Below are 9,233 nucleotides of genomic sequence, written 5' to 3' on the forward strand. Positions count from 1 at the left end.
TATCCTCGTTATGATCGGCATTCGGAGAAGCCCCCTGCCCTTTTGTTTTCCTTGGCAGGGGGTGACTTCGCCCTCCCTGTCTTCGATAATTTTGACAAGGGGCGAAGCCCCCTGCCCCTTGTCTATTTTTCTGGCAAGGGGCAGAACCCTCTGTCGAAATTTTTTGTCTCGACAGGGGGAGACTCCCCTGCCTCATGATTGATTCTCAACAGGGGGCTCAGCCCCTGCCTCTCGATGCTTCCCTTTGGGGAGTCTCACCCCCTGCCTCCTGTGAATGTTTCGACAGGGGTTTTTTCTCCTTGCCTTGACCTTACTGCCGGTAAGGGCAGCACCCATGCCTGTCTTGCTTTCAGCAGAGGGTTGTGTCTCTCGGTTCGGGCTCATTTTCGACAGGGGGGAGCGACCCCCATTGTCATCGAGTAATAAACTTCATTTTAACATAGTGTCTCCTGCAGATTCCGTAACGGATCCCGCTTGTGCCTCGCGACCCGTGGTGAGTAAGTGACAAAAATAATGCAAATCGGGTAAATACTCGTGATGAGTAAGTGATGCATGCATATCATATGTTATTTAATTTCTTAGATGCAACACTTTTTTGTTCACACACTCACTTAGTTGTGGATATCTAGGACTGCTTTGATGGAGTTTAGAGATCATGCTGAGCATGGTTTTAATTTATGGAAATAGATGTGTTCTTATTTTTTGAGTTCAGATTTCATGCTAGTCATGATAGTAGTTAGCGGGATATTGGAGTGTGTTTGCTGCAGGTACATGTTTGACATTGTTTTGATATGAATGTTTTGAATGTATTGTAATGTTTGATGTTATTGTATCTATGCTTGCATGAAGTTACTTTTAATTTGATTATGACTTTCATGTGAAATTGTATTATGAAAACATGCTTCAAATATGCTTGAAATGAATGATTTTGCACATGAAAATATTAAGTTATCAATGCATGCATTATTGTTCTTGTGATTGAATGACATTATATATATATATATATATATATATATATATATATATATATATATATATATATATATATATATATATATATATATATGTATGTGTGTGTGTGTGCGTGTGTGATGTATATCAAATCATTACATCTATCATAAATGCATGATAAATTTGATATTTTCTTCAACATAGCAAACCATGAATAGATTTATCGTAGGATAATTGATAAAGAGGTGTCACTTAAATATATAGATGATGTTGACGGTTTTATTGAATTTGCAACGACAAGTGTCAGTACAGTGGATCCCACCGCTTAGATCAGGTGCCCCCTGCACGATGTGTAAGAACAATCAATTTGTAGAACCTCATGTCGTTAGACATCACCTATATAGAAAGGGTTTTGTCAGTGGTTATCTGAATTGGACGCTTAATGGTGAAGAATTTTGAAATAATTATGTATCTTCGATAGGTATAGAGTTATGATTTGAATGTATTGTAACATGTTTGAATGATTTAAATGTATTGCAATATTTGAATGTCTTGTATGAAGTTATTTTCGATTTGATTATGTATCCATGAAGATATAGAGTTGTGTAATTGATCCAATTGTATTGCAAATTAATGATAAGTTATCCATGATTAGCAAGTGACGTCATATCTTATGTTTTAATATATTGCAATATTTGATATGAATATATTGAAATGTATTACAATGATTTGAAGGTATTGTAATGTTTGAATGTATTGCATGATATCTTTTATTTGTTAGAATATGGTTCATGGAGGTCATAGTGGTCGAGCACCCAGTGGTAGCCAGTCTCAGACTTCATCTTCACGGGCTGCTTCGATAAGTATATCATTTAACTAATTGTATATTTGATTAATTTAAATACACATTATGTAAATTTTTAATTCATTTTTCTATAGATGATGTTTTGCCTACACATGACCCACATATACCAGCTATTCATACACGTCTCGAGACAACACCGAATGCAGGGTCTTCTTAGTCTGACACACGATGACTTATTCAAATAATATATATCGATAATCGATTGTAAGTATTTTATTTTTACTTATCATATACTTATTTTATAAATATTGTATATTGATAGTTAATGTGTACCAATTCATGTTTATCGCGAGGTTTGAGCCACAAGAAGTAATACGAGAGATTAGGCAGTCACTAATTCAATATCTATCAGGATCAGTCTCTCAATGGAAAGAGTACCCGAAGGAGGTGTTGGATAGATTGTGGTATTCATTCTTGGTATATAATCATTTCTCATAGTTAATGTATTTCATATTTAATTTTTTGTTATAGTCATGTCTACTAACTTTCTGAAATTATTTGTAGGCTTCGAATCACTTCGTGACTGTGATGAAGGAGCAGGATGTGAGGAAGGTGTGGTAGAAGGTGGTTGCCAGTCGATTTGCAGACATGTTGCACAATATGAAGACTGCAACAAGAAAAGCATCTGGCGAGATAGATGATCCACTGCAGTGAAAGGGCCATGACTCTCCTACTATAAGGTCAGATTTTTGGGATACAATGTGCGACAAGTGGGCGGGGCATGAATTTTGAAACCGCTCAGCGAAGGTTGCACAAAATCGAGCGACGATGCCCGATGCCCATCTACACACAGGTGAATCTAGGACTTTTGAGAGCCACCTGAAGAAAATGGTAACTCATCAATATATATTGTCAAATTTATAAGTATTATTGCATACATGTTAAATAAATTTTTATCATTTTACTTCGAAGGAAGCAGAAAAAGGAGACATTATGCCATATAAGGGTGTGTTTGTTAAAACACATAAACGTAAGACCATGGGAGAGTTCATATCAGAGAAGGCAAGAACGACAACGGTATGTATTTATTGTATTAATAAATATTATTATATACAAGTTATCATAAATATTATAATTCTTAATTATTAATCTACACTATAATCATTACTTTGTAGGAGTCATATAAGCAACAAATGATAGAGCGATATGACGAAGACTCCACTAAGCATCCGCCTTTTGATCTTGCAGCATGAGTGACTGCAACAGGTGAACCCAAAAAGGGTCGTGTGTTCGAGTTTGAGAGTAATATGAACACCTCACCAGTCGTTGCCTCCTCCAGTCACGACTCTTAGAGTTCTCTCGCTAGCATCAACTCCAAGCATCCGATTGACCCGCCTAATTCTTGGGATGGTGTCTGCCAGCTTGTTAAGGACACAATGCATGACTATTTACATAAAGCAATTTCCGACGTTGTCCATAATGAGTTATGCAACTTTTTTAGTATAGGAGAACTTCGTCTGCAAGTGCCTGTCAGGTATGAAAGTTTCATGTCATTTGTTTTATATCGTTAGATTTCAAGCTAGTATATGCATGATTTCATCACATGTGAGCATGATTTCATCACTATGAAAGTTTTTAATTGCCTTATAACATATATATGCATGATTTCACCACTATTAAAGTTTTTGACTACATTAGAGCACATATAAGCATGATTCCATCACTATGAATTTTTTTCACTACCTTAGAACACATATATGCATGATTGAATCACTATTAGAGTTTTTTGACAACCTTAGAACAGATATTTATATGATTGAATCATTATGATTTTTTTTCTGTGAGCCTTAGAACACATATGAATTCTATTAATATTCTTCACTTTATTGCTAGCTAGACTATGTGTAATTTACTCATGTTACTTTGATTGTCTTAGCGTAGGTGCATTACATATAATTTATTTTATTATATTTTGTTTATCAATATTAACCGTTCTTTTTTCTTGTAGGATGCTGGAGATAATTAACGTAAAGGAGCTGAAGGAACAAATCAAGACAATGAAGAAGATGACGCATAAAATCTTGGCGATGATTAGATTCATGTGTTGAATTTGTTGTACCTTCTTGTTGTTTCAAAAGAAACTATTTGTAAATGTTCACTTATAAATAATTAGAACTTGGCGAGGATTATAATGAATCGATAAATTGTTTTAGTTGCTTTGTATATGTATTTTTTATGTGTACTTTGTTTTTTATACAGAGGATATATAAATTATATCACGAGAATTTTTTCTTGATATTTATATTTTAAATATTTTTTTTATTTTTTGCAACGGATTAGCAACAGGTTTTATACGTCGCTAATTAGTATTGACCTCTAATTTAGCGATGAATCATGAGCAAATATTTAACCGTCGCAAAACTGAATCGGCTAATGTTGTGCAACGGATTTTAATCCGTCGTAATTTTGTCGCTATAATAGCGACATATACATATCTGTCGCAAACCCAAATCTCTGCAAATTAACGACGGCCTTGCGATGAATCATAGCATTCGCTAATTCGTTGCAATTTAGAGACGAAAGCAACGACAGATATGTTCCGTCGCTAATTAACGACTAAAAATTTGGGATGAAAGTTAGCCATCGCTAAGCTCTACAGCGACGGATTGACGACCGTCGCTAATTCACAGATTTCTTGTAGCTAGTCGTCGATTTGGGTTGGATCACGGTGTTGCATTTTGTAACCAGCTAACCAGATCCACATCTAGTTAGGATCCAAAAAAAAAATGTGGATCTTAAATTGGTTAAAGTAGTTAGTTTTGTAAAATCCAACATGAATTGGATCCTAAACCGATAGCATGGGGTTTGGCCAGATCTCGAGTGGGGCGGTCTTAAATAGGGAAAATAACGTTATCTGGCGGTGTAATTCCAAATGATTGCAACGATACATATTTTCACTTTGTATTCACAAAAAGATATATATTTGCACTTTGTATTCTCAAAAAGATATATATTTGCACTTTTGCTTCTAATTTGTGTAGTGGCAAGCATCATAAGTAACACACGCATCAGCGACCAACCTACCTAACCCCCACAATCATTGTATTCAATATAGTCAGAATTATCGGCGATATTTTGAATTTGTGATTTTATTGTAGTTTTTTCAAAAGCTGATAAAATATAAAAAATATATGGTATTTTTATGATATTACTTATGCACCACAATATTAATGTGATATTGTCATTTTCTAACTTCTATACTCCCATGTACTTCCCCATTATATTTTATGTGTTATTTTATGCTTTTAAAGTTAAACTCTTAAATACATGTATATTCCTAGATATATTAGTAGATACTTTTAAGAAGCCATTTAAAATTTATCGAGTGTTTTTAGAAAAATCACCTTAACGAGATGTGTCATTGATATCCATTCTTTGTAAACAACAACATCGCCGCTCATAACCATTAACATAGCTCCCAGTGGATCTCTCTCTCTCTCTCTCTCTCTCTCTCTATATATATATATATATATATATATATCAGTTTCCATCGCATTCAACTGGTTTAAATGACTAAATCACCTTCCAAAGTTATAGCAGTTTTGAAAACACACTTACATTTAAAGATTGTTCATATTTTTGTGTTGCTAGAAAATGATTTTAAATGCCTTTTTACATATGTAAAATAATGATAACATTTCAATCAGTTGATTTTTATGACTTAACAATATCATTTTATTTTAAAAAGTCAAGTATTTTGAGAGTCAGTTGAATGTTGATAACATTAATGTAAAATATAAAATACTTAAAAACTTAAATCAAACCCCTATACAAACCATAGTTTAAAAAACTCACCGGGCCAAGCCAGTGACTTGGTTGAGTCGGCCCGGATCGCCCAGGTCAAAAAATAGGTTGAACTCTTTTTTTACAAAAGTCGACCCTGTCATGTGCTGAAGTCATGGGTGAATCATGCATATATTCATATATAATATAATTTATATATAATATAAATATTATGTATTTTATATATACAAATATGGTTATATATGTATTAATAAAATTATACATTAAATATATTAGAAAAAATATCATATAATGCATATTATATAATATATTGGTAAAATATTACAATATATAGATATTATATATTTTATATAAAATATAAAGTTAACTTAACCCCGACAGCGTTTGGAAGCGTTAGAGTTGCCTCATCATACATGGCTGGAATGGATTTGACAATTATTTCACAAATAAACATTTTATATCATTTGTGAACAATTAAAAAAATACAACCCCCTTATCCACTGGGAATAAAATTCTTACTTAAAGATCTCAAATACATAATTTAACAGCATATTAGCGTTGACACTCAACAAGTTCCCACACAAAACTAGTTGTGAATCATGTGCAGTTTTGATTATTCATAACCAATCACTTTTTTTTTTTTTATATATTTACACAGAGAAACCAACCCTAGAATTAGAGACCTAGCCACGCTTCTGCTTGCGCAATGGGGAAGCCCATGAGATTTGAACCTAAAGCACCTGCATAGCGGCCTAGGTCCCATCCCACTATGCCAAACCCCTTTGGGGCCGTAGCCAATCAAAATAAAAGTGACATACTATGGACTAATAGGCCACTTAAACAAGCTCATTAGAAAGTTTGACCAGACATCATGAGTTCGAAACCCACAAATGCACATTCTTTGCCGTGGGGCCGAAGTTGACAGCACTTCCTATAGAGGGCAATGAAGACCTGGAATTTTTATGAAAATGAATTCGGTGAGCGAAGCAAATTTTTTTATCGTTAATAGAAAAAAGAAACACCTTATTAGGAGTGCACTTGATGCCATGTGTGTGTGGGTCTTTCAAATATGACCTGTATATGGATTTGGATCAGAATCAGATTCACTTAGTTATTCATTATTTTCTTGATTTATATCAGTATTTATATTGGATATAATTCAGATTCGACTCAAAATCTAATTTGATTGTACTTTTTACATATAAAAAACAATTTTTTTTAAACTTTTGCTATACCGTGTCTAATATCGCCCAAATGTATTTCAGAACTGTGTTCAACCCTGCCTCATTGGATATGATTTGGATTCAGATTTGTATTTGGATTGCATTGGAAGTTAGATTTGCCATGATCTGGTTCATATGCAATCCCTTTGCCCCCTTACACGGCTAAGTTCGTTTGTGAATTATCACTTTCAACATTAATGAATTCTAATTTAGGCTCTGTTTGGGAGCCTTGCATTGAGATGGAAACCATTTACATGTGTTGTCAAAATATGGTTCTGTCGCGAAAGGAGTTGTCAAAAATGCCATTTTGTATGGTGTAGAAATTTGGTGTTGGGACTACCAACTCCATTCTCAATCGAGTGTTTTGGCAATGCCACTGCTTCCAAACACCAGGGTGCATGAGAGAACTTGGGAAAACCACAACACTAACTCCAATTCAAGGATCCCAAACAGAGCCTTATAGACCTCAGAGTTATTCGAAGGTCAACATCAAAGAAATGTCTGTGTTCATGAACATGAAGCAAATATCCAAATTCATGAACTCGGTCAAAATTCATGTGCTACTTTTTCGCATCTTTCCTTCGGGGTTGCAAATGGTTAATATATGGGATGGTGATTTTGCAATTTTTGGCTGTCCTGGATGGGAGCAAAGCTGAATTTTCAATATAATAAAAAGTACCTGCTATCCGGTTTTATAAAGTCATAGACTTGAAGAAGCTTCGAGTAAAAAGTAAGTTCCATTGTTCAAAACAATGTCTCCAACAATCATACAGTAAGACAATCTGTCGAACTCCAATTTGCATAAACACGAGTATTCAACCAAAGGTCAGACGGCTCACTTTATTGTCCCTTGAACATAAAGGACAAATGCAAGAATGATAATAGCATGCTTTCTTGGATATTGAACTATACACACAAACTGGTAAAAATTTGTTAAGAGGTGGTGGCAATTATGATAATTATTGCAATATGAGGCCCACATGTCAAATCACACTCCATCCCACTTGTGGAATCACATCTCTCATAAAAATCTGTACTACCGATACATTTTAGAGCGCATTTTTAATGTACCCCATCTCAACATTTTTCGAAATGGAGACCACATTCATCTGCATCATGCAGCGCCGCTGCATATAATGGTAACACTACATAATCCATTCAAAAAATTCTTAAAATGCAGATTCACAACATTTGGTTTGTAGTTTTTTGTTTTTATTTAGCTTAGAGAAACCATTAATGATTTGGACGTCTTGTTACCATGTGTCGTATTAAGGTTGATCATATACTTGAGTAGGCCTAGGAAGACTTAGATGGAGATGATAGTAAAGGATATGAATGCTTTGAATTTCACCGAGGACATGGCATTGGATAGAAATGATTGGAGGAGAAGGATTCATGTGAAAGACTTAGAATGAGTTGCTTTTTTGGTTCATATCGCCAACCCCAATTATTGTTGTTGTATATACTTGATTGGTGTCAGCAATGCAAAACTCTACGAGTATTTCCTCAAATCGAACCCCCAAGCATTGAACTCTTGACCACGCTCAATTTTTTACAAGCCTTAAGCCGACCTAGCTTGCCAGCTGTGAACAATTGATTTGTAGTTGATATTAATAAAACGTGATTGGGGATCAACTAATTTTGAAATGGTAGCACCTTTTTTTTTTATTTTATATTTACACGAAAAAACTGCCCCATGATCAGAGATCTAACCCCACTGGGTTTATGAAGGTGCTGATTCCACAGTTTGTTGAATGAAATGGGAGGAAAACAGCTAATAGAAGGGCCAGCTCAAACATAAATACATGCATCTGATGGGAGGTTGCACTTACAAAATGCCTTCTCCTTCACATCAACCTTTCCCCTTCTATTCTTCAAGGCTCATGCCAAAAAGTGTTTCAATTTTTATTTTGAAAGGCAAGCTGGGGTTAGGAATACCCCTACCAGATATCTCTTAAGCCCCATGTGGCAGAGTCAGAGGGATTTCAACCTGGGGAGAACAAGCCATGTTTGGCAAAAAACACAAAATTTTTAAGAAACACACATACCCATTGAAGCAAAGCATTTTGGTTTAACCTATGAGTGAGATTTGAATCTAGACAGCCTGCCTAGCGGTCTAGGCCCCATCCCACTACGCCAAGCCCCTTTGGGGCTATTTCCTACACTGAGTTGTTTGGGTAACATGAAAATGTGCAGAACAGCTTGAGTGGCCTATTGCCAGCGAGGGCAGTCGTGGAGGTAGTGGCAGATTTTGAACTGGCAGCCGGAGTAGCCGTTGGCATGAACTTTGGTAATTACCACCTAATCATGAATGCAGTTGGTTTGAGGAAATGGGTGGGTATTGCCAACGTGGAATGCTAAACCAGTTACCACGATTCCTGAAATGCTTTCCTCCCAAACAATTTTAGTAAACTATGGAATCCCTCTTATCTCTGGCGCCCACGGTGGGC

The sequence above is a fragment of the Nuphar pumila genome, chromosome 15, assembly GCF_984573655.1.
Source record: "Nuphar pumila chromosome 15, dmNupPumi1.hap1.1, whole genome shotgun sequence".
Taxonomy (NCBI): domain Eukaryota; kingdom Viridiplantae; phylum Streptophyta; class Magnoliopsida; order Nymphaeales; family Nymphaeaceae; genus Nuphar; species Nuphar pumila.